Genomic DNA, 24,600 nt, shown 5'->3' with positions numbered 1-24,600 from the left:
AGATGGTTGAGTCTGCACAGCTGTTTACTCATACTATAGCCTGGGAAACGGAGGTCTGCTCCAGAGCTTCTGTTAATCCAGACGAGGAAATGATCTGCACTGATGCCCAGAATCTTTATAAGTCGGATCCAGGACCAGATGAAGAAGGTTCTGAGCATAATGTAGACCCTCGTTCCCAAACTGTAACTCCTGTTGGTGGAGACAATGATGAAGATGATGATGAGACTCAAATACCTGATTGGAGCGACAACTTGACTTTTCGGTCAGGGCAGGAAGAGGTTGGCTTTGAGGACGACGGGTGTGATAACACACAGGGTGATGATGACAAGGTTGGAGATCCCACTTACTGTCAACCCACAGTCAGCCAGTCGATGAGGTCACCCGGGCCTTTGCCTGGCCTTTGGGATGTCGCGGTGGTCGGCTCCCTGGCCCGTACCCTGGGGTCACTCTTTAAAAGGGTGGATAATTGTTAATTTTATAAGAGTTTGTGACACCACCTGTGGTATCTGGTGAGAAGCACCAGCGCTGCAGCAGTCCACTGAGGCCCGTGATAAGGCAGCTCGATGGTATAGCTCCCCATAGGTGGAGCTAGGTCTCAGGGCAGCGTATGCAGGGGGAATGCAGGACAGGCGAGACCCAGCTGGGTCAGAGCAAGAACGGAAACGGACACGGTAGTCACTTCAGTACCTTTTACTGGAGGAAATTCAGGCACATCCTGGAGCACTGTAGGGTGAAGGGTGCATATCAGGATCCTCCCCAATGAGCGGGTGTAGGGCCTCCTGTTTCTTGCCTCTGCGCAGTAAGTTTCTGACCTGCCTGGAGCTAGGCCTAACTTTGTCTCTGTCCTGCGCTGGCTGACCTTGTGGTAGGGCCTTCTCTTGAAGTTCACGCTCCCAGTATGCGGGGCCTAAGCGTCTCCTGGCTCTGTTACGTATCAGCACCTTAGCGATCCTGGGACTTATAGTTCTCCAGGGATTCCGGTTATGCCTTACTGGGTCATAGAGATCCCGGTAAGCTCGGATCCGGTGTCCGGTAAATGCTTCGGGGTGAGCTGGTTAAGCTCCTCTGCCCCTTATGTACTAACTAGCCACTCGCCTTCGGCCTACTCGGGCCCTCAATAGGCTATACACACTAACGGCAGCTTGCCGCGCTTCACCGATCTTATGACGCTGGCACACCTTAAGCTCTATCTGGGCTCCCTGAATCTAGCTAGCAGGAGCCTCGTGCTCCACTGCTGAACTATTAACTGAGTTCTCTAGACTAGACTGAGCTCCACTGCAGACTGACCTCTCTTAGGCTTCTCTACTGCAGGAACTCTTCAGGGGAACTGAACTGCCTAGCTCCACCTTCCCTATTTATATCCCTAACGGGCTCCCTCTGCTGGTCTGAGGTGGAAGGTGGAGATGTGTGAATGTTTATGGGGGCCTCTTGTGGAGGATTCCATCAATACACTCTTCTAGGATCTGTGATACCAAGCGCAGCGGGGCGTCACAGATGCTATTGAGGACGAGGTTAGGTTGCGCCTTCCTGGACAGAGACGGAGTACTGGAAGCACGTCAACAACTGCATCCTCAACCACAACTCCGCCTCTGACCACAAGTCGTAGTGGCTCTTCAGGTCGCATGGGCTCTAAGCCTTGCATAGCCTGGGCATTTATTCAGATCGATAAGGATGACCCAACTCGTGTTATCTGTAATATTTGTCACCAAAAGCTAAGTAGAGGCCAAAAAATCCATAGTTTGAGTACTTCATGCATGTACCGTCACATGGATATGAAGCATAAGTTGCAGTGGGAAGCTCACTGTGCTACAATGCGGCCTAGCAGGCTGGGCCAACCACCGTCTGCCCCATCTTGTGCATCCGCGGCCTCTTCATCCTCTGTGACTGGGGGGACAGCAGTCACACATGTTTTTGGACGCAGACCTGCCACCTCTTTACCTGCAACAGCCAGTGTGATTGGCAGGTCGCCAGTTCATTGGGAAGTGGAAACACCTGCTGGTGTTGAGAGCTCTCTGACATCGAGAGCACCACCTTTGGATCAAGGCAACCTAACATGTCCGCCTGCATCTTCCTCACAGACCGGCAGTTTGCCAGGGACACCCTACTCAACCCCGTCAAAGCACAACAGCCAGCCCTCGGTCCCTCAGATGTGGACAAGTAAAAGACAATTTCCTCCTAGCCATGAGAAAGCTAAGAGGTTGAATTTCACCATCTGCAAGCTCTTGGCTACAGAAATGCTGCCTTTCCGCCTGGAGGACACAGTGGATTTTTGAGACCTTATGTCCATCGCAGTGCCCCAGTACCAGATGCCCAGTCGGCACTACTTCTCAAAGAAAGGTGTGCCTGCGCTCCACCAGCATGTCGCACACAACATCACCGCTTCTTTGAGAAACTCTGTGTGTGACAGGGTGCATTTCACCACAGACACTTGGACGAGTAGGCATGGACAGGGGCGTTACATGTCGCTGACAGGGCACTGGGTAACTATGGTGACAGCAGGACAAGGGGCTGCTGTCCAAGTCTTGCCGTCCCCACGAGTTGTACGTCAATCCTCTTTATCTAGAAGTTCCTCCACTGCTTCTGCCTCCTCAACCTCCTCTCGGTCCTCCACCTGCACCCAAAGCCTGTCTGGTAATGCCACCTGCTTTCTAACTGCGCACCTCCTTACTATGCTGGCAGCAGGGCTCAACGGCATCAGTGTTTACTTTGAAATGTCTGGGAAATGTGAGTCACACAGCTGAGGACTTGTGGTCAGCTCTGGAGACCCAGTTTCATGAATGGTTGTCTCCACTGGACCTGCAACCAGGGAAGGCCGTGTGCGACAATGCTGCAAACCTGGGTGCGGCCCTTCGCCGGGGCAATGTTACACACGTGCCTTGTATGGCTCACGTGTTGAACCTGGTTGTCCATAAATTTTTAGCCCAGTATCCCGGACTAGATGGCCTTCTGCAGAGGGCACGGTCGCTGTGTGCTCACTTCCGCCGTTCGCATCCCGCAGCTCAACGACTTACATCTCTACAGAAGTCGTTGGGCCTGCCAGTTCACCGGCTGAAATGCGATGTGCCGACACGGTGGAATTCAACTCTGCACATGTTGCAGCGACTGTGGCAGCACCGACAAGCCCTGGTGCAAAAGTTTCTGAAGTATAGCCTGGGCCAACGAGATCCAGAGGTGGGGCAAATCACACAGCAGGAGTGGTCTCAGATCAGGGACCTATGAAGTTGACGCGCCCCCTGGGCCGTGGGGTACCCGGAGCCAGGCCGGTAGACGCTGGGGGTTGTAGTCACTGTGGCGGTGACCCGGTCCGTGACCCAGGGCGGTCAATCCAACGGTAATTTGTATATATGGATTTTATAATGTCCGACTACGCCACCTGTGGAGTGCGGCCAAAGGGGCCGCCGCTGCGGAACAGTCCTCTGAAGCTGGTGGTTTTGCTGTAATGGTATTATTACTCACCACAGGAAGAGTGTAGCTTCAGGGCAGTGTGGGTGGATGATGGTGGTTGTAGTGCAGGGAGTCAGTAATGAACACAGAGTCCGTGTGATGCAGTCCCAAGATCTTTACTCACAGTTGTTGCAGTCCAGATTACAGGTACCAGAGCTATCTCACCCGTCGTGCTGTGCGTACTCAGTGAGGGGCTCAGTCCACCCCCAGATAGCTCCGGAGTACTTAGCAGGACCCCCTTCTGTGTGTCCTTTCTCTGGCCTTCTCCCTGCACCTCACACCCAGTGACACTTCTATCCGGTATCCTCGGGCCTTGGCGGGCGACTTGTGTTCCGTCCCCTGGGTCCTATGTGGCTACCTTCTTAGTGAGACTGGTGTGGACTTTTGCCTGCAGTACATGAAATGCTGCAGCCTCCGGTTTCTAGTTGAGCCTTGCTGTTTCTCCTCTAGTTGAGGGACCGGTTCCCCTTATCTGGCCTGACCCCTCTACCTCCTGGTAGCAGCGGGAGTACAGGTGGCCTTCTGCACGGCCCGTAGCCCTAGGGTCCCTTCGGTTCCTGGAGCCTTCCTGCTCCCACTCCTCTCTTCTCTCCTTCAGTCCTGGGCCTCCCAGGCTAGGCCCGCCTCCGGAGCAGAGCTCATGCCGAGCCTCTGCTCCTGTCACTTTTCCTCCTCTGACTGGCTTGCTCTTTCTAAGATGGCTTCCTATTTATACTCTCCCTGTCATGTGCTCCCCTAAGCTGCTCCCCTAAGCACCCACTACATAGGATCCTCCCACCAGCTAGGGACCTGGGACTGTGCTCTCCCTTAGGAGCAATCTCGCCCTAACCCCACTGTGGGTATGTGTTGGATGCAGGTGTTAGGGTCCCAAGCCATACGCCTTCCTTACCTGAGGGTGAGATACCACACCTCTGAGTGAGATGCAGTAACTCTGTGGTGACTGCACCCTCAGGGGCGCCACACACCTTTCTGCACAGTTTTGAAATGGCGACGAAGATGTTTAGTGCTGACGACGATGCCATTATCAGCATAACTATTCCGGTGATTTACATGCTGGAGCACACATTAAACAGAATTCAGAGTCAGGTGGTCGGACAAGAGGAGGTGGAGGAAGTAGAGGAGGAGTCGTATGCGGAAGGGATAACATCTCCAAGGTCCAGACGGTTGGCAGCACCAAGGAGGCAGGCATGGGAGGGTGGGGGAGAGGGATTAAACAGGGCGCATGGTAGCAGCCAAACTGTTGAGGAAGGTGCAGGAGCCGAGGAAGAAGTGGAGGATGAACTGGCGATGGGCATGGAAGACTCATCAGATGAGGGAGACCTTGATCACATTTCTGTTGTGCGAGGTTGGGGGGAGAGGGCAGAGGAAAGAAGCATGATTCTTACTTCGCTACCAACACAACAAGGACTTGGTCCTCCTGGATGCGCAAGACACATGAGTGCCTTCTTGCTGCACTACCTGCAACATGACCCTCAGATTGCAGAATTCGAAGTAATCTTGACTACTGGGTTGCCACACTCTTAGATCCCCGGTACAAAAGTAAATTTGCCGAAATAATTCCTGCCATAAAAAGGGATTGACGCATGCAGGAGTATCTGCAGACGCTGTTGCAGAATCTTACATGTGCTTTTCCACAAAACACCAGTGGTGCACGAAGTGAATCTCACAGTTCTAACTGGCCAACCGCGGGACTGTCGAGTCTTCATCACTCAAACCGTAACAGTAACACAGTATCTGCTGGTAACAGCAATTTTGTGAAATCGTTTCACCACTTTTTTAGACCATCCTTTGCAAGGCCACAGGAGACAAGAAGTCTGACACATAGTCAATGCCTAGAGAGGATGGTGCAGGAGTATCTCCAAGTGAACATCGAAGCCATGACTGTGTCACTGGACCCTTGCTCATTTTGGTATTCCAATCTGGAAAAATGGCCGGAGCTCGCCACTCACGCCTTGGAGATCTTGTCATGCCCTGCAGCCAGTGTTCTCTCTGAACGTGTGTTCAGCGCTGCTGATGGTGTGCTGACAGATAAGCGCACGCGGCTGTCCACTGAGAATGTAGACAGACTCACGTTCATAAAGATGAACAAATCATGGATTCGCAAGGACTTTTCTAATCCTGTGTTATCCTTGGGAGGCTAAAAGCTTGAGGATTTGGTAATATCACCTCACCAACCGTTTTAAGCAACTGTGGGGCAATTGATGCCACTTAACCCTAGAACGCATGACCATAAAAATCTACACTTTCATATACCTGGGGCCTTTTAGGCCCGTGTGCAAATAACATTGAATAACTCAAACTCAAATGACAAACAACTATATACATGAAGAATACCTAGAGTTTCAAAATTCTAACTAAAGTAATCTTGCAGAAAATAGAAAACAATTAACAGGGCGGGACTGCGAGGCCCCAGGTATGCGTTCTAGGGTTAAGTGGTGTCTGTGCCACAATTTTGGGAAAAAATGGAAACTCTTTTTGGAGTCCCCTTGCTGTGTCTTAGGTGACGTTGGCATCGTCAATTCCAGGTGGGTTGGGTCGCTCCCCCCCCCTTTTAACTGTAAGAAACTACATACACTATGGCTTGGGGTAACACAGATGATTGAGTCTGAAGAGCTGTTTACTCAGAGGTCTGCTCCAAATCTTCAGTGTCTGCTAGTCAGCGTAGAATTTTTAACTGCATCTAGCCTAGGCAATACTTTGGGCGTAGTAGCCCAGCTGCGAAGCAAGCTGCACCGCCTGTGTATCTAATAAGAATTTTTAAATGCATCTAGCCTAGGCAGACTGTGGGGACCCCCAACCAAACCCAGACGCTCAGCCCCCCTACCGCCCCCCTTTCCTTGACAATACAATAATGTAACTCTTACAACTGGATAGGTGAGGATCGGTCACAGCTTTATTAACTCTTTATACTCATTCCATTAGAAAGACATTTTATTTCTAAAATAATTCAGCTTGTTGCAGCATGCCCTGGGTCTCCACTCCGGCAACTTGGCCAACAAGTGTAACTCTCCAACATGTCCTTTCTATTTCCAGGCCACGGAGGATCCTGCGTACTCGTATGCAGGACTCTGACCCCCACCCATCACTCTTAACGCTTGTTCCACTCCGTCCTGGAGTCCTGACAGGAATATGTCCAGTCCAATATCCATTAAGTGAACACCGTCGGGCCGTATGAGGCCTGCTTTATCTCCTTCCAGTTGTCGGTGTCGTACCACTACACCGCCTCTGTCTCTTCTAAATTTTGCCATCCGAATATTTATTACCCGCCTTGTCCGTTTGATGGCCGTGATGTCTCGCGCACCTTGCCATACCGCTATCGGCACAATCTCTGACCATACTATAGCTAGTTTTGTGAAAAATTCTTTGAAGCGCTCAGTGTCTAGTTTCATTATTGCCATTAGTTATGCGCTCTTGTGATGACCTAGGTTGTTTCCCCCGGCCTGTATAACTAAGATGACCAGACATCTTGCCTCTCTCCCTACCTTGATTACCTCCATTAGTACCTGTGGCCATAGCAGGCCTCTAATACCTCTCCAGTTGAAATATGTGTTATGAAACTCTAATTTCCTCCTGCCTGGGCGGACTTTCGCCCTTTAATCTGCCCAATATATATACGAGTGGCCTATCACCCACACTGTTGGCTTAGCGTCACCTGTAAAAGAAACAAACCACGTTAGGATAACAAGTCCGGTCTTATGTATCTTGCCAAACACGTGGCTCACCATCTCTCTATCCTCTGAACTTCCGTTTCTGACAGTCCTGCTCTTGCTGCTTCTGTGGCCGCGCCTATGCGGAATGAGTGTGTCCCGTAATCTTTGGGGTGGTTCCCTGCCGATGTTATGCATTTATTAAATATAGCTTGGAACTGGTATCTTGCTAATGGCGTCCCATCAATGTGTGATAGGAACAAATTACTTTGTGATCTGATGGTTAGATATGGTTTTACTATTGTTACCCGACTCAGTGTACCGTTTGTGGGTTGTAGAAGTACCCAAGTGCCCCTGCCCGCTGGAACCATTTTCGATTTGTGTATGCGTAGACGTATTGCATTATTGGCTATGACTACGTCCTGGTGTAATAAGCCTCCACTGGTGCTAATTTTGGATTGAGGGACTAATTCGCTTATGCATAGCACCCCGAAGAAGGCGATCACAAATGCAGTAGACAGTAGTGTTGCTTCAAATTGTGAGTGTCATGTTAATGGTGTTAGGGATATGATGTGAGAAATCAGTTTTAGTGACACGGGACGGGACGTCTACACTCCTGACTTGGCTGACCCCTTTTCCACCCTTTTATGGATTGTCTGATGATGAATCTTTGTCACATCTCCCCAATTCAGTAGTTGGAAGTGAAATGCTACTGTGACACCCCAGGGGTCTGGTTGCCACAGTGATAGAGATATTACGTCTGAGAGCAGGTGGGAGGTCCTTTGGTCAGGGATCCTGTGCATGCCACACCTCCTGCCCAGTCTTGGGAGGGGAAGGACTTCCCCTATATAAACCCGGGGCTGAGGCAGGGTTAGTGAGAAAGAAGACAGAACAAGAGTAGAGAAGAGAAGCAGCATAGCAAGAAACATCAGGAGCTCTGTGGGGAGCAGTGTTACAACGAGTCAGGGGCTGGCAGCTGCAGAGCTCACCCTGACTGAGAAGATTTCTAACCGGACCCGGAGTCCGAGGCTGTGGGGACTAACTCCTACCCAGCAGCAGAAACCGTCCGGCAGAGGATTTCAGGTCCTCTGGCCCAGAAGCCCGAAGGCACGGTCACACGCGTGGGACCAGCACCGCCATCGTGGAGCGGAAGCCATTAGAAGGCCCCGAGTCACCGGCCATACGGGTGAGCACCACACGGTACACTCAGGGACGTGGGCTACTTATTCCCGCCTCTAGCAAGGTAGCCAGAAGAGTACAGTTAGTTGGGAAGGCCTACAACTCCGCCTGGCCAGGGGAAATCCCATCTGCTCAAGGACTGACCAGGCCCCTATCACTAGCAAGTACTCCGGGAGGGTCTTTCTTTGTCACCAGTAAAGACCCTGAACTACACCGCACCGTCTCTGAGTGGTTCCTGCTACCCCCATCATCCACGTCGGCTGCCCTGAGGCCATACCCCTCCCGTTGGGGGTTATACCATCCACGCTGCACCATCCTTCCACCGGCCTCAGCGGTCTGCCCTGCAGCGGCAGCTCCATAGCTGCATTCAACGGGTGGCGTAGTCACCAACCATCTACTGCTAGTACATCGCCGCTCAGTTTGACTCCCTGGGCACGGACCGGGTCGCCGCCACGAGACTACAACCCTCAAGAGATCCGGCTCCGGGTAAGCTCCCGCGTGCGCATCGCAGCGCGACACAGGCCCAGGGGCGCGTCAACTTTGGCGTAGTCGGCAGGATCTCGTGCCCGCAACCACCGGGTACTGCGTGCCTGAAAAGCAAAGACTGTTCAAACTTACCAGTGGTGAAGATTCCCGCTATCCGTGGAGGTTTCCCGCCATCCGGCGCCATCTTTTACCTTCTTCCCGCCATCCGCAAAGTTTTCCCGCCATCCGGCGCCATCTTCGACCTTCTTCCCGCCATCCGTGGAGTTTTCCCGCCATTGGACGCCATCTTGAGGACGCCGCGCGGGAAGAAGAGGGGCGTGGACTCCGAAAGCGCGCGAGAACTGAAGCCCCGCCTCACGTCCGGACGTTGCGTAAGGTCCTGGAAGGAGCCCAGCAGACGCCGACGTCACCGGAGCGCGACGGGAGGTCCTCAACCCTGACGATCCACTGCGGAGCCGCGGCCTACGGAACAGGATCATCGCAAGGTAGGCCACGGTCCACTAGGGGGGAGGAAGATGTCGGATACGGAGGAGAGCTTCACTGCCTCAACCCCCGCCAGCGCCACCGCTGCTGCAGTTATGCCCTTCACCATGCCCTATATCCCGGGAGCAGCTTGGCTACCCCAGTACTCAGGGGAGTCGCATACCCTGCATGACTTTAGAGAAAAGCTGGATAGCCTCTTCCAGGTGTACCCCCTCACAGAAGAGCAAAAAGTGAGCATCCTGGTGGCCCAACTAACTGGGGCAGCCAAAAGGGAAGTAAAATCCTGGCCACCTGGGAGGAAGACTGTCGCAGGGATACTAACCCGGCTGAAGGACACCTTTGATACCCGCACCTCAGCCGAGATTAAGCTTAGATTCTACGGGTGCAAACAGCGAGCGCATGAGAGTATAAGGGACTATGCACTAAACCTACAAGAGGCCCTGAGGGCCATAAAGCAGACCGACCCTGATGGGGTGGGAAACGAGGACAGGCTGTTGACTGAACAATTTATAGAGGGTTTATATTGCAATGCCCACCGAACCCAGTTGCGGGCAATGGCCTTACAGGATCCCCATCTAGACTTTGCACAGTTCAAGGACAGAGCCATCCGGGTGCTCCGAGAACCGGCACCGGGTGGCGTTGTGACCCACAGGCGCCCAGCTATCACTTACCACCAGGAGGCGGCGCCCTTGTCGGCAGGGCCTGTGGGAGCTGATGCGCAGGCTTTGGACAATGACCCGGCTCCAGACCTACGCCATCAGGTCCAAGAGCTAGCTAAGAGCGTTGCTGCGCTAACCCGAACTGTGCAGTCTTTACAGGTTTCCACCCCAGGGAAGATCCAGCTGGCATCCGGACCGGAGGACATCCCGTGGCGTCGACCAAGGAGGACCCCACCGGCCAGAGGAAGACCCAGTGACCGATACAGCGAGGACGGACGACCCATCTGCCGCCGCTGCAATCAACCCGGACATATGGAAAGGTACTGTTCTTTAAACGGGCACAACCTGGGGTAGAGGGCCAACCCCCAGGAAAAAGATCACCAGGCCCATCGAACTGGCGCGACAGATATGTGGGAGGACGTCCAGTCTTGCCTGTGGTACTGGATGGCATTCCCATGAGTGCCCTACTGGACACCGGGTCACAGGTCACCACCATCCCGTACGTGCTCTTTAAGCAGTACTGGAATGACTCGGATATTACCCGCTACCCTGACGACGACTTGAGTATCATCGCCAGCAATGGCCAGCCCGTGCCACAGATCGGATTTAAAGAGGTGACCATCAAAATCGGTAGAGTCGAACTGGCAGCACAGGGACTGATCATTGTAGACATTGACAAACATGAGAGCCACCCAAAAATAACTCTAGGAACTAATGTAATTGAAAATTGTCTTGCAGAGGTGATTTTCCTTCTACAGCAGGTTGCCAAGAACGCCAGCTCCGGCGAGCAGCGAGTGCTCCAGAAAGAGATCCGGGCACTGATGCGACGGCAACAGGTGGAACTCTCCGGCGGTGAGATTGGTAGCGTAAGAATGTGTGACCTTTTCCCTATTGCCATGCCCCCAAAAAGTGAAATGATGATTTGGTGCCGGGCAGCTATTGGTCTGAGAGGTAGAGATTACCAGGCAATGGTAGAACCAGTTTACTCAGACAGTAGGCCCACCATTTTGACAGCACGGGGGGTGGTCAATGTACGCCATGGGAGGGTGCCCGTTCGCATAATCAATATCGGGGAGAGGGAAGTGTACCTGCCCCGGTATGCCACGCTAGCAAAATTATATACCATCAACCAAAACTCTATACAGTCTGTGGAACCCTTGCCTCCATCTCACCCGGAGGAAGGTAACGGCTCTAAGAAAGTAATGGAGGATTGGTGTCAGCAACTACACTTGGGAACTGACTCCACTCCCTCCCACCAGAAACAGGGAGTCTACCGGGTGGTTCAAGAGTATGAGAGAGTGTTTAGTAAACACCCGTTAGACTTCGGGCGAGTCAAGGGGGTAGAACACCGCATCCCCACGGGAGATCATCCTCCCATAAAAGAGAGGTATCGACCCGTACCCCCTGCACATTACCAACACGCCAAGGGGATGCTTAGAGACATGAAGGAGGCTGGGGTAATCCGGGATAGTTGTAGCCCCTGGGCAGCCCCGCTAGTTTTAGTCAAAAAGAAAGACAACACCATGAGGATGTGTGTAGATTACCGGAAAATCAACCGTATCACACACAAGGATGCGTACCCCTTACCAAGGATAGAGGAGTCATTGGCTGCTTTAAGGTCTGCTAACTTCTTCTCTACCTTGGATCTCACTAGCGGGTACTGGCAGGTTCCTGTAGCAGAGGCGGACCGGGAGAAGACCGCATTCACCACCCCGATGGGACTTAGCGAGTTCACCTGCATGCCGTTCGGACTCTGCAACGCCCCAGGAACCTTCCAACGATTAATGGAGTGCTGTCTGGGCCACAGAAACTTCGAGACGGTCCTGTTGTACCTGGACGATGTCATCGTATACTCCAAAACTTATGAGGACCACCTGAAACACCTGGCGGAGGTGTTCGAAGCTCTGGCGAGTTACGGCCTAAAGGTGAAACCCTCCAAGTGTCACCTCCTGAAACCAAAGGTGCAGTACCTGGGACACGTGGTGAGCGCTGATGGAGTGGCTCCCGACCCCGATAAGATCACCGCAATTAAGGGATGGCCAAGCCCCTCCAGCGTAAAAGAAGTGCGGCAATTCCTCGGGTTGGTAGGCTACTACCGAAGGTTTATTCCCGGTTTCACCAAAAAGGCAGTGCCTATGCAGGACCTCCTGATAGGCCAGTCCCGGAAGGCCAAGAACCAGAAGCCGCCCTTCAAATGGGAAGAGCTAGAAGAAGAGTCCTTCCGCCAGCTGAAGATGGCCCTCACGGGGGATGAAATCTTGGCGTACCCGGATTATAGTCAGCCCTTCATCCTCTACACCGACGCCAGTAACATCGGGCTAGGAGCCGTACTGTCCCAGATCCAGCAGGGGAAAGAACGAGTAATCGCCTACGCCAGCCGAAAACTGCGACCCACCGAAAGGAACCCCGAGAATTATAGCTCATTTAAGCTAGAGTTCCTGGCCGTGGTATGGGCAGTCACTGAGCGCTTTAAGCATTACCTTGCTTCTTCCCGGTTCACCGTGTACACGGATAACAACCCGCTGACACACCTGGACACGGCAAGACTCGGTGCCCTGGAGCAGAGGTGGATGGCCCGTCTGTCCAACTACGAGTTCATAATCAAATACCGGGCAGGGCGCTCCAATACTAACGCGGACGCCCTGTCCAGGATGCCCAACCTGCCGGACGAAGGAGAAGATCCGGAGGGACTGGAGGAAATTGAACTCCCTGCGTTCCACCGTCATGGGACTATCCAGTATTCCCACCGGGTAAGGAGTAAGCAGGCTGCTACGTTGAACCCCTTACCTCACTACAACTGGGCGGAAACGCAAGACAGCGACCCTGCCGTCCGACTGGTGAAGGAGATGCTGACTCGGCCGGAGGCTCGCCTTGAACCAGACGCTCCGGAGGAAGCCAAACAACTATGGGCAGAGAAGAGTCGACTGTTCCTTTACAAAGGGAAGTTGTGCCGCAGAATGGTTAACTCCCGGACGCATGAATTACTCTGGCAAGTAGTGGTGCCACGAAGAGACGCAGCCATGGTGATGGAGGCATACCACGACGGAGCTGGACACTTCGGGTGGAAGAAGCTGGAGTTCCTGCTGCGCGAGCGATTCCACTGGGTAGGCATGAGGGGAACCATTGAGAAGTGGTGCAGAGACTGTGGCCCGTGCAATCTGAGAAGGAAGGACCGCGCCAGCCAGAAGACTCCCCTGCAGTCCATCGTCACCCGGCAACCGTTGGAACTGGTAGCCTTGGATCATGTAAAACTGACCCCAAGCAGAAGTGGCTACGTCTACGCGTTAACCATCGTGGATCATTACTCCCGGTTTCTGGTTGTCGTCCCCGTCAAGGACTTAACGGCTCAAACAGCAGCTAGAGCCTTCCAGCAGCACTTTTGCCGTCCACACGGGTACCCGGACCAAGTGCTGACGGACCAGGGACCTGCCTTTGAAGCGGAGGTCTTCCAGGAATTCTGCAATCTGTATGGCTGCCGGAAGATAAGGACGACACCCTACCATCCGCAGACTAATGGACTTTGTGAAAAAATGAACCAGGTGGTGATGGATCTTCTAAAAACGTTGCCCCTGGAAGAACGCAGTCTGTGGCCTGAAAAGTTGCCCGATCTGGTGGACCTATACAACCACATGCCGGTAGGTTCCACCAACTGTACCCCGGCTTACCTAATGAGGGCAAGACCTGGTAAGTTACCTGTTGACCTGGAAATGGGAGTCCTGACACCCGAGGACACTTCACCAGAAACAGACTGGGACACAGAGAGGCAGCAGCAGTACCGGAGAGTACAGGAGAGCGTGGAGCGAAGTCTCTGTCAGGCTAGGGAAAGACAAGAGAAAACTTACAACCAGTATGCTCCCGCTGTTCCCCTGGTACCCGGAGAGCAGGTCTTGAAGAGGAAGAGACGGCTCCACAAGTTGGACGACCAGTGGGAGAAGGACCCGTACACCGTACTGCCCTCAAGCCACGAAAACCCGAAGGTCTGTACCATCAGTAAAGACGGAGGGGAAACCACAGCCATTGTATCCCGGGACCACCTGAAGAAGTGTCCCGAACAACTGAGGAACCCTGAAGAGGAACAAGAAGACCATTGACCCGTAGAGGAAAGGGAAGATTTGGTTAGTACCGTGCTCGGGGACTTCCCTCGGTCTTGGACTCAAGTCAATGGTGCAGTTGTGGTACCCGTACTCACCTTTCTCCAACCATCATCCCAAGAACCTACGGAGCAACCGGTAGAGCTGGAAGAACAGCCGGTCCAGGAGGCAGAAGACTCTACACCAGCAGACCCGGAAAATCAACCCTCTGCTTATAGTGAGCCTGCCATACCCCTAGTGAGCCAGAGGGCCCATAGACAGCTGCCCAGTTTACCCTTGACAGCTCCTACACCCTGTAGTTCAGGGCCAGACAATCAGCTCCGTAGGTCCACTAGGGCCACTAGAGGCCAGCTACCCGCACGTTGGAGGATCTAAATGTTTAAGCTATCTTATATGTTTACTTGTTTATAGTTGCTTGTGTATAATTTTGTGTTTCTAGTTCTTTTTAGGAGTCCTTGGTGGATTTACCGGGAATCCTTGTACATAGTTGGAGCGTAACCCAGGATGGACTAAAGACTGTTAAGGACTCGGGGCAGGACAGGCCCCTACCTGGTTACGTCTCCCTGTTTTGGTGAAATGGACACCTTGCTTTTCAAAACTGCACCCGGTTGCGGACACGCCGTAACCATCTTATGTGTTTTTCTTATTGTATTGTTATTGTTATACCTTGTTATGTTTTTCTAAAAAAAAAAAAAAAAAATATGTTTAGTCCCGGAGTACTAAATTTCACTAGGGGGGAATGTGACACCCCAGGGGTCTGGTTGCCACAGTGATAGAGATATTACGTCTGAGAGCAGGTGGGAGGTCCTTTGGTCAGGGATCCTGTGCATGCCACACCTCCTGCCCAGTCTTGGGAGGGGAAGGACTTCCCCTATATAAACCCGGGGCTGAGGCAGGGTTAGTGAGAAAGAAGACAGAACAAGAGTAGAGAAGAGAAGCAGCATAGCAAGAAACATCAGGAGCTCTGTGGGGAGCAGTGTTACAACGAGTCAGGGGCTGGCAGCTGCAGAGCTCGCCCTGACTGAGAAGATTTCTAACCGGACCCGGAGTCCGAGGCTGTGGGGACTAACTCCTACCCAGCAGCAGAAACCGTCCGGCAGAGGATTTCAGGTCCTCTGGCCCAGAAGCCCGAAGGCACGGTCACACGCGTGGGACCAGCACCGCCATCGTGGAGCGGAAGCCATTAGAAGGCCCCGAGTCACCGGCCATACGGGTGAGCACCACACGGTACACTCAGGGACGTGGGCTACTTATTCCCGCCTCTAGCAAGGTAGCCAGAAGAGTACAGTTAGTTGGGAAGGCCTACAACTCCGCCTGGCCAGGGGAAATCCCATCTGCTCAAGGACTGACCAGGCCCCTATCACTAGCAAGTACTCCGGGAGGGTCTTTCTTTGTCACCAGTAAAGACCCTGAACTACACCGCACCGTCTCTGAGTGGTTCCTGCTACCCCCATCATCCACGTCGGCTGCCCTGAGGCCATACCCCTCCCGTTGGGGGTTATACCATCCACGCTGCACCATCCTTCCACCGGCCTCAGCGGTCTGCCCTGCAGCGGCAGCTCCATAGCTGCATTCAACGGGTGGCGTAGTCACCAACCATCTACTGCTAGTACATCGCCGCTCAGTTTGACTCCCTGGGCACGGACCGGGTCGCCGCCACGAGACTACAACCCTCAAGAGATCCGGCTCCGGGTAAGCTCCCGCGTGCGCATCGCAGCGCGACACAGGCCCAGGGGCGCGTCACTACTCCGGTCAGACACCGCTGCGCTGACGCCCCTGATATGCCCCTCATCATTAGCTGGTGGAGAAATTCTATGGTGACTTGTGATCTGGCTTGTTCACATTGGTCAACCCGTGTGCCTGCTACTAGTCGTGTCCACTCTTCCCATGCCTTACCGTATGCTTGCCACGTCGACGGGGCAACTGACGCTCTGATTAATGGCATCAACTATTCGCCACTAGATCCCATAGGGAAGGTGGGCAACTGTTGTCCCGATGGGTGGGCATTGTGGAAGAGCTCTGTGAAAATCTGCCAATTGAATTGTTATAAAGCGTTAGCAGCAGCTTTAAACCCCTCAGCATAGTGGCTAGCGCGGACCCATACATTGTGTTTTAGGCACAGGAATGCTAGCCTGGGTAGTAGGCCTAGCACTGGGAGAGACGATGATGCCATCTTATTAATGCAGTGCGCTAAGCTGGTGTTTTTTGTTATGAAGCGTATATTTTTGTAAGCCAGGAGCGCGCCCCATATTTCTATTGCTACCACTATTGGGAAGAAAAATTATTTTCAGGGCTAGATGCAGCGAAAAATTATTATTAATTGAAAAGCTGGTGGAGCTTGGTATAGATGGCCTAATACAATGAGACCCACACACTGCTAGAAGGCCAAATATTTTTTCAGAGGTAGATGCAGAAAAAATATATATTCAGTTTGCAACCTTATGGAGGTCAGTATAGATGGACTAATAGAACAAGTCCCACACACAGCTAGAAGGCCAAATATTTTTTCAGAGGTAGATGCAGAAAAAAATTATATTCAGTTTGCAACCTTATGGAGGTCAGTATAGATGGACTAATAGAACAAGTCCCACACACAGCTAGAAGGCCAAATATTTTTTCAGAGGTAGATGCAGAAAAAAATTATATTAAGTTTGCAACCTTATGGAGGTCAGTATAGATGGACTAATAGAACAAGTCCCACACACAGCTAGAAGCCCAAATATTTTTTCAGAGGTAGATGCAGAAAAAAATTATATTCAGTTTGCAACCTTATGGAGGTCAGTATAGATGGACTAATAGAACAAGTACCACACACAGCTAGAAGGCCAAATACTTTTTCAGAGGTAGATGCAGAAAAAAATTATATTCAGTTTGCAACCTTATGGAGGTCAGTATAGATGGACTAAGAGAACAAGTCCCACACACAGCTAGAAGGCCAAATATTTTTTCAGAGGTAGATGCAGACAAAAAATTATTTTGAATTTGCAACCTGATGGAGGTCAGTATAGATGACTAATAGAACAAGTCCCACACACAGCTAGAAGGCCAAATATTTTTTCAGAGGTAGATGCAGAAAAAAATTATATTCAGTTTGCAACCTTATGGAGGTCAGTATAGATGGACTAATAGAACAAGTCCCACACACAGCTAGAAGGCCACATATTTTTTCAGAGGTAGATGCAGACAAAAAATTATTTTGAATTTGCAACCTGATGGAGGTCAGTATAGATGACGAATAGAACAAGTCCCACACACAGCTAGAAGGCCAAATATTTTTTCAGAGGTAGATGCAGAAAAAAATTATATTCAGTTTGCAACCTTATGGAGGTCAGTATAGATGGACTAATAGAACAAGTCCCACACACAGCTAGAAGGCCAAATATTTTTTCAGAGGTAGATGCAGACAAAAAATTATTTTGAATTTGCAACCTGATGGAGGTCAGTATAGATGACTAATAGAACAAGTCCCACACACAGCTAGAAGGCCAAATATTTTTTCAGAGGTAGATGCAGACAAAAAATTATTTTGAATTTGCAACCTGATGGAGGTCAGTATAGATGACTAATAGAACAAGTCCCACACACAGCTAGAAGGCCAAATATTTTTTCAGAGGTAGATGCAGAAAAAAATTATATTCAGTTTGCAACCTTATGGAGGTCAGTATAGATGGACTAATAGAACAAGTCCCACACACAGCTAGAAGGCCAAATATTTTTTCAGAGGTAGATGCAGAAAAAAATTATATTCAGTTTGCAACCTTATGGAGGTCAGTATAGATGGACTAATAGAACAAGTCCCACACACAGCTAGAAGGCCAAATATTTTTTCAGAGGTAGATGCACACAAAAAATTATTTTGAATTTGCAACCTGATGGAGGTCAGTATAGATGACTAATAGAACAAGTCCCACACACAGCTAGAAGGCCAAATATTTTTTCAGAGGTAGATGCAGAAAAAAATTATATTCAGATTGCAACCTTATGGAGGTCAGTATAGATGGACTAATAGAACAAGTCCCACACACAGCTAGAAGGCCAAATATTTTTTCAGAGGTAGATGCAGACAAAAAATTATTTTGAATTTGCAACCTGATGGAGGTCAGTATAGATGACTAATAGAACAAGTCCCACACACAGCTAGAAGGCCAAATATTTTTTCAGAGGTAGATGCAGACAAAAAATTATTTTGAATTTGCAACCTGATGGAGGTCAGTATAGATGACTAATAGAACAAGTCCCACACACAGCTAGAAGGCCAAATATTTTTTCAGAGGTAGATGCAGAAAAAAATTATATTCAGTTTGCAACCTTATGGAGGTCAGTATAGATGGACTAATAGAACAAGTCCCACACACAGCTAGAAGGCCAAATATTTTTTCAGAGGTAGATGCAGACAAAAAATTATTTTGAATTTGCAACCTGATGGAGGTCAGTATAGATGGACTAATAGAACAAGTCCCACACACAGCTAGAAGGCCAAATATTTTTTCAGAGGTAGATGCAGACAAAAAATTATTTTGAATTTGCAACCTTATGGAGGTCAGTATAGATGGACTAATAGAACAAGTCCCACACACAGCTAGAAGCCCAAATATTTTTTCAGAGGTAGATGCAGAAAAAAATTATATTCATTTTGCAACCTTATGGAGGTCAGTATAGATGGACTAATAGAACAAGTCCCACACACAGCTAGAAGGCCAAATATTTTTTCAGAGGTAGATGCAGAAAAAAATTATATTCAGTTTGCAACCTTATGGAGGTCAGTATAGATGGACTAATAGAACAAGTCCCACACACAGCTAGAAGCCCAAATATTTTTTCAGAGGTAGATGCAGAAAAAAATTATATTCAGTTTGCAACCTTATTTAGGTCAGTATAGATGGACTAATAGAACAAGTCCCACACACAGCTAGAAGCCCAATATTTTTTCAGAGGTAGATGCAGAAAAAAATATATTCAGTTTGCAACCTGATGGAGGTCTGTATAGTTGGACTAATACAACAAGTCCCACACACAGCTAGAAGCCCAATATTTTTTCAGAGGTAGATGCAGAAAAAAATATATTCAGTTTGCAACCTGATGGAGGTCAGTATAGATGGACTAATACAACAAGTCCCACACACTGCTAGAAGCCCAATATTTTTTCAGAGCTAGATGCAGAAAAAAATTATATTCAATTTGCAACCTGATGGAGGTCAGTATAGATGGACTAATAGAATGATGCTATGCCCAAAAGATTTTACTTCACTAGGTGCAGTAAAAAAATTGGTATTCTATACACAGGTGGTATATCTTGCAACACAGATAGGCTACTCCACTGACTAACACACTCTGCAATAGGCCAAAAAGGATTAGCTTTGCTAGATTCAGCCAAATGCTGTGAAAAAAACTTGCACAGCACTGGCACAGACCTGCCTGGCAAAAACTGATAGGAACTGATGTAACCTAGTCCTGAAAAGGACTCCAATTACAATTAGTCTTTACTCCCACAATCTATCTATTTAAGAGCACAGACCTGCCTGATAAAAGTCGTAGGAAATGCTGTAACCTAGTCCTTAAAAGGACTGCAATCACAACTATTCCCTACTCCCAAGCTATCTGTAGATTTGTGCGAAAATTGGCTTGAAATTAACAAGGTATAGCGCACACAGCAACAGCGGTGCCGTCTAACACGCAGCTGCAGCAGTGAGAAAATGGTGGCGACGGGGAAAATGGCTTGGTCTTATAGGGCAAGGACATGTGACATACACTGCCAATGACACATGCCCTTGCTTGTGTGAAAAAAAGCACTTCGCTCCATGTGTGCGCTGCTGATAGGCTGACAGATTGCACCTCCCCACTGCAAATGCGGGAAAGAGAAAAAAAAATGGAGATCTTCATTGTTCCTGCAGAGATCCATCCCCTGCCCCTCCCCCCACCCCGCTGTACACTCAAACTGCGTATTAACATTAATTTTCATCGTTACTGAGAAAAAATCCAGTTATGATTTTTGTGCACGAACAGTTATCGAACATAACCTCGAACAGCCAAATTTTTCTCAAATTGTTCGTGTTCACCGAACAGCTCGAACACCGCCCAAAACAGCTCGAGTTTGAGATTGGCGAACAGTTCGAGTAGAACAACGCTCATCTCTAGTTGACAACATGTCTTCTTAACGGGAGTCCAGGTGGCCATCTCCACAAATGGACTTTTCAGGATCCGAGGGTGGCACCGTAGGCCGAAACCAATTCTGGTTATTGCTTCTCGGCCTTTTGGCTAAGATCAAGTGTAGTATCTGTTCTTATCAGTTTAATATCTGATACGTCCCCTATCTGGGGACCATATATTAAATGGATTTTTAGAACAGGGAGATGGTAAAAGAGCTTGCTCTGTCCACTCCACGCATTGACCTTGTATTGCAGCATTTCCAGGACCAGTGCACTCATTCTTTAATGCAGTTTCTAAAATCAGAAAGAATTGAATTCAATGCTTTTTGTTGGTTTTCCTTGTTTGTCGGATTTTTGGATGGACTTTTTGGCTTTGCTTTTCTTCTCCTCATTGTATTTTTCATGTTAAAAGTTGCAGGAGCCAGATGACAAACTCATTTTGGTTCAACTTCAGCAACTCTGCATTGCATAGCCATGTACTGTAATGCAATGCTATCTATCTAGCTCTCCCTCTTTACTTCCTTTTGGATAAACAGCCATATTAGGCAAGCATTTTGGAGCTTTCACCTAACTAATTACAGGTGGTGAGATAAGCTGCACAATATAATTGTTCTTTCAGTATATTGTTGCACACACACCATCTATTTAGCAAATGCCCTTGTTATCAACAGCAGCCATTTAAACTCACCTGAGCTAACAGGTATGTGCGCTGGTTACTCTGCTGCACTTAAAATGTCTTTTTTGGCTTGCTCCAATGCCTTTTCTGAAGCGTTGTCTCCCTCTGGTGGAACACTGACTTCTTTCATTTAACGCCTGCAGACTATAAAAAATAACCCAACCCAAAAAGTTTGGTTGATTAGTCTGTGGCATTCTTTTAAACTGTTGCTTATGGCGGTCTCTGTGAGCTTCTCAGTGCCGTTCAACCAGCCAGGTATTCTGCCTGCAGTAGATGGAATGTGGCAATGGAACACTGGCTGCGCGGGTCATAATAGGCTCTGAGCCTTTATATACCAGCGCACGGCAGCAGCCACCTTCAGTCTGCTGCTGGAAAGCCAGCAGCAGCAGGAAAAGTAAGTAATCAACAACACTCCTGCTAAGGGTAGACAGCTGCTCGTCCCCCCCTTAATTGGTTCTCCTCCCTTCCACCGGTTTTGAGGCGGGTGGGAACAGCAGGGGGTGAGGGTGCTGTGCTAAAATAGTTGGAGTCATGCAGATCTAAAACGCGTGGATTGCTGCAGCAGCAAGCCGAAAAGTGCAGGCATGTAAGGGATCTAGAGGTTGACAACATGTCTTCTTAACGGGAGTCCAGGTGGCCATCTCCACAAATGGACTTTTCAGGATCCGAGGGTGGCACCGTAGGCCGAAACCAATTCTGGTTATCGCTTCTCGGCCTTTTGGCTAAGATCAAGTGTAGTATCTGTTCTTATCAGTTTAATATCTGATACGTCCCCTATCTGGGGACCATATATTAAATGGATTTTTAGAACAGGGAGATGGTAAAAGAGCTTGCTCTGTCCACTCCACGCATTGACCTGGTATTGCAGCATTTCCAGGACCAGTGCACTCATTCTTTAATGCAGTTTCTAAAATCAGAAAGAATTGAATTCAATGCTTTTTGTTGCTTTTGCTTGTTTGTCGGATTTTTGGATGGACTTTTTGGCTTTGCTTTTCTTCTCCTCATTGTATTTTTCATGTTAAAAGTTGCAGAAGCCAGATGACAAACTCATTTTGGTTCAACTTCAGCAACTCTGCATTGCATAGCCATGTACTGTAATGCAATGCTATCTATCTAGCTCTCCCTCTTTACTTCCTTTTGGATAAACAGCCATATTAGGCAAGCATTTTGGAGCTTTCACCTAACTAATTACAGGTGGTGAGATAAGCTGCACAATATAATTGTTCTTTCAGTATATTGTTGCACACACACCATCTATTTAGCAAATGCCCTTGTTATCAACAGCAGCCATTTAAACTCACCTGAGCTAACAGGTATGTGCGCTGGTTACTCTGCTGCACTTAAAATGTCTTTTTTGGCTTGCTCCAATGCCTTTTCTGAAACGTTGTCTCCCTCTGGTGGAACACTGACTTCTTTCATTTAACGCCTGCAGACTATAAAAAATAACCCAACCCAAAAAGTTTGGTTGATTAGTCTGTGGCATTCTTTTAAACTGTTGCTTATGGCGGTCTCTGTGAGCTTCTCAGTGCCGTTCAACCAGCCAGGTATCCTGCCTGCAGTAGATGGAATGTGGCAATGGAACACTGGCTGCGCGTCTCATAATAGGCTCTGAGCCTTCATATACCAGCGCACGGCAGCAGCCACCTTCAGTCTGCTGCTGGACAGCCAGCAGCAGCAGGAAAGGTAAGTAATCAGCAACACTCCTGCTAAGGGTAGACAGCTGCTCGTCCCCCCCTTAATTGGTTCTCTTCCCTTCCACCGGTGTTGAGGCGGGTGGGAACAGCAGGGGGTGAGGGTGCTGTGCTAAAATAGTTGGAGTCATGCAGATCTAAAACGCGTGGATTGGTGCAGCAGCAAGCCGAAAAGTGCAGGCATGTAAGGGATCTAGAGGTTGACAACATGTCTTCTTAACGGGAGTCCAGGTGGCCATCTCCACAAATGGACTTTTCAGGATCCGAGGGTGGCACCGTAGGCCGAAACCAATTCTGGTTATCGCTTCTCGGCCTTTTGGCTAAGATCAAGTGTAGTATCTGTTCTTATCAGCTTAATATCTGATACGTCCCCTATCTGGGGACCATATATTAAATGGATTTTTAGAACAGGGAGATGGTAAAAGAGCTTGCTCTGTCCACTCCACGCATTGAACTGGTATTGCAGCATTTCCAGGACCAGTGCACTCATTCTTTAATGCAGTTTCTAAAATCAGAAAGAATTGAATTCAATGCTTTTTGTTGCTTTTGCTTGTTTGTCGGATTTTTGGATGGACTTTTTGGCTTTGCTTTTCTTCTCCTCATTGTATTTTTCATGTTAAAAGTTGCAGAAGCCAGATGACAAACTCATTTTGGTTCAACTTCAGCAACTCTGCATTGCATAGCCATTTACTGTAATGCAATGCTATCTATCTAGCTCTCCCTCTTTACTTCCTTTTGGATAAACAGCCATATTAGGCAAGCATTTTGGAGCTTTCACCTAACTAATTACAGGTGGTGAGATAAGCTGCACAATATAATTGTTCTTTCAGTATATTGTTGCACACACACCATCTATTTAGCAAATGCCCTTGTTATCAACAGCAGCCATTTAAACTCACCTGAGCTAACAGGTATGTGCGCTGGTTACTCTGCTGCACTTAAAATGTCTTTTTTGGCTTGCTCCAATGCCTTTTCTGAAACGTTGTCTCCCTCTGGCGGAACACTGACTTCTTTCATTTAACGGCTGCAGACTATAAAAAATAACCCAACCCAAAAAGTTTGGTTGATTAGTCTGTGGCATTCTTTTAAACTGTTGCTTATGGCGGTCTCTGTGAGCGTCTCAGTGCCGTTCAACCAGCCAGGTATCCTGCCTGCAGTAGATGGAATGTGGCAATGGAACACTGGCTGCGCATGTCATAATAGGCTCTGAGCTTTATATACCAGCGCACGGCAGCAGCCACCTTCAGTCTGCTGCTGGACAGCCAGCAGCAGCAGGAAAGGTAAGTAATCAGCAACACTCCTCCTAAGGGTAGACAGCTGCTCGTCCCCCCCTGAATTGGTTCTCCTCCCTTCCACCGGTGTTGAGGCGGGTGGGAACAGCAGGGGGTGAGGGTGCTGTGCTAAAATAGTTGGAGTCATGCAGATCTAAAACGCGTGGATTGCTGCAGCAGCAAGCCGAAAAGTGCAGGCATGTAAGGGATCTAGAGGTTGACAATAGTGTTGAGCCACCCCCGTAGTGTTCGAGTTCGGTTCGGTTCGTCGAACACCCGTGTGTTCGCCGAACTGTTCGTCGAACTGTTCGTCGAACACCTTCGAACACCGTTAAAACCAATGGCAGGCAAACAAAAACACATAGAAACACATAGAAAACACCTTCAAAGGTGTCCAAAAGCTGACAAACTGCTCAGAAGACATAACTAACACATGGAAAAGTGACAAGTACATATAGTCATGCGAAAAGAAAAGAGGTGGAGGAGTAAAAGGAGGGGGAGACACAGATATAGGCATGTCATGCCCTTCTAAAATCCAAAAAGTGAGAAGCCGACACGGCCAGTCCGTTCCTGCCCGTGCCACCTCCGTGTCGCCGGGTTTGTGCCAGAGCCGCGGTGGACCCTGACGGCCAGCCCCCCTCTCCTAATACTGGTGCCTGTCCGCTGGAGGGTCGAGCCCCCCGCGGTGGGGGGGAGTAACATCTGCAGAAGAAAGACCATCTTCCAGCCAAACTAACATGTCGACTTCTTTTCGTGGACAATGTGATACGATCCCTTTGTTACGGACACGCCCATCGCTACAAATTCCAGATGAGGCACAAAAACAG

At 49.4% G+C, this 24,600-nt stretch overlaps 3 non-coding genes across 3 annotated transcripts; all 3 read left to right on the top strand.

Moving 5' to 3' along the window:
• Window positions 1-20,224: 20,224 nt before the first annotated feature.
• LOC141198651 (U2 spliceosomal RNA) lies at window positions 20,225-20,415 on the top strand. The gene has a single exon (XR_012270508.1). It is a non-coding gene; the product is annotated as a U2 spliceosomal RNA (small nuclear RNA).
• A 1,098-nt stretch (window positions 20,416-21,513) lies between these two features.
• On the top strand, window positions 21,514-21,704 carry LOC141198638 (U2 spliceosomal RNA). Its single transcript, XR_012270495.1, has one exon. It is a non-coding gene; the product is annotated as a U2 spliceosomal RNA (small nuclear RNA).
• A 1,098-nt stretch (window positions 21,705-22,802) lies between these two features.
• LOC141198650 (U2 spliceosomal RNA) lies at window positions 22,803-22,993 on the top strand. Its single transcript, XR_012270507.1, has one exon. It is a non-coding gene; the product is annotated as a U2 spliceosomal RNA (small nuclear RNA).
• Window positions 22,994-24,600: the final 1,607 nt, after the last annotated feature.

The sequence above is a fragment of the Phyllobates terribilis genome, unplaced genomic scaffold (genome assembly GCF_046119375.1).
Source record: "Phyllobates terribilis strain yellow unplaced genomic scaffold, ASM4611937v1 Scaffold_98__1_contigs__length_5973952, whole genome shotgun sequence".
Lineage (NCBI taxonomy): Eukaryota > Metazoa > Chordata > Amphibia > Anura > Dendrobatidae > Phyllobates > Phyllobates terribilis.
The sequence above is the reverse complement of the archived record's forward strand: the minus strand, read 5'-3'. Positions and strand labels throughout refer to the sequence as shown.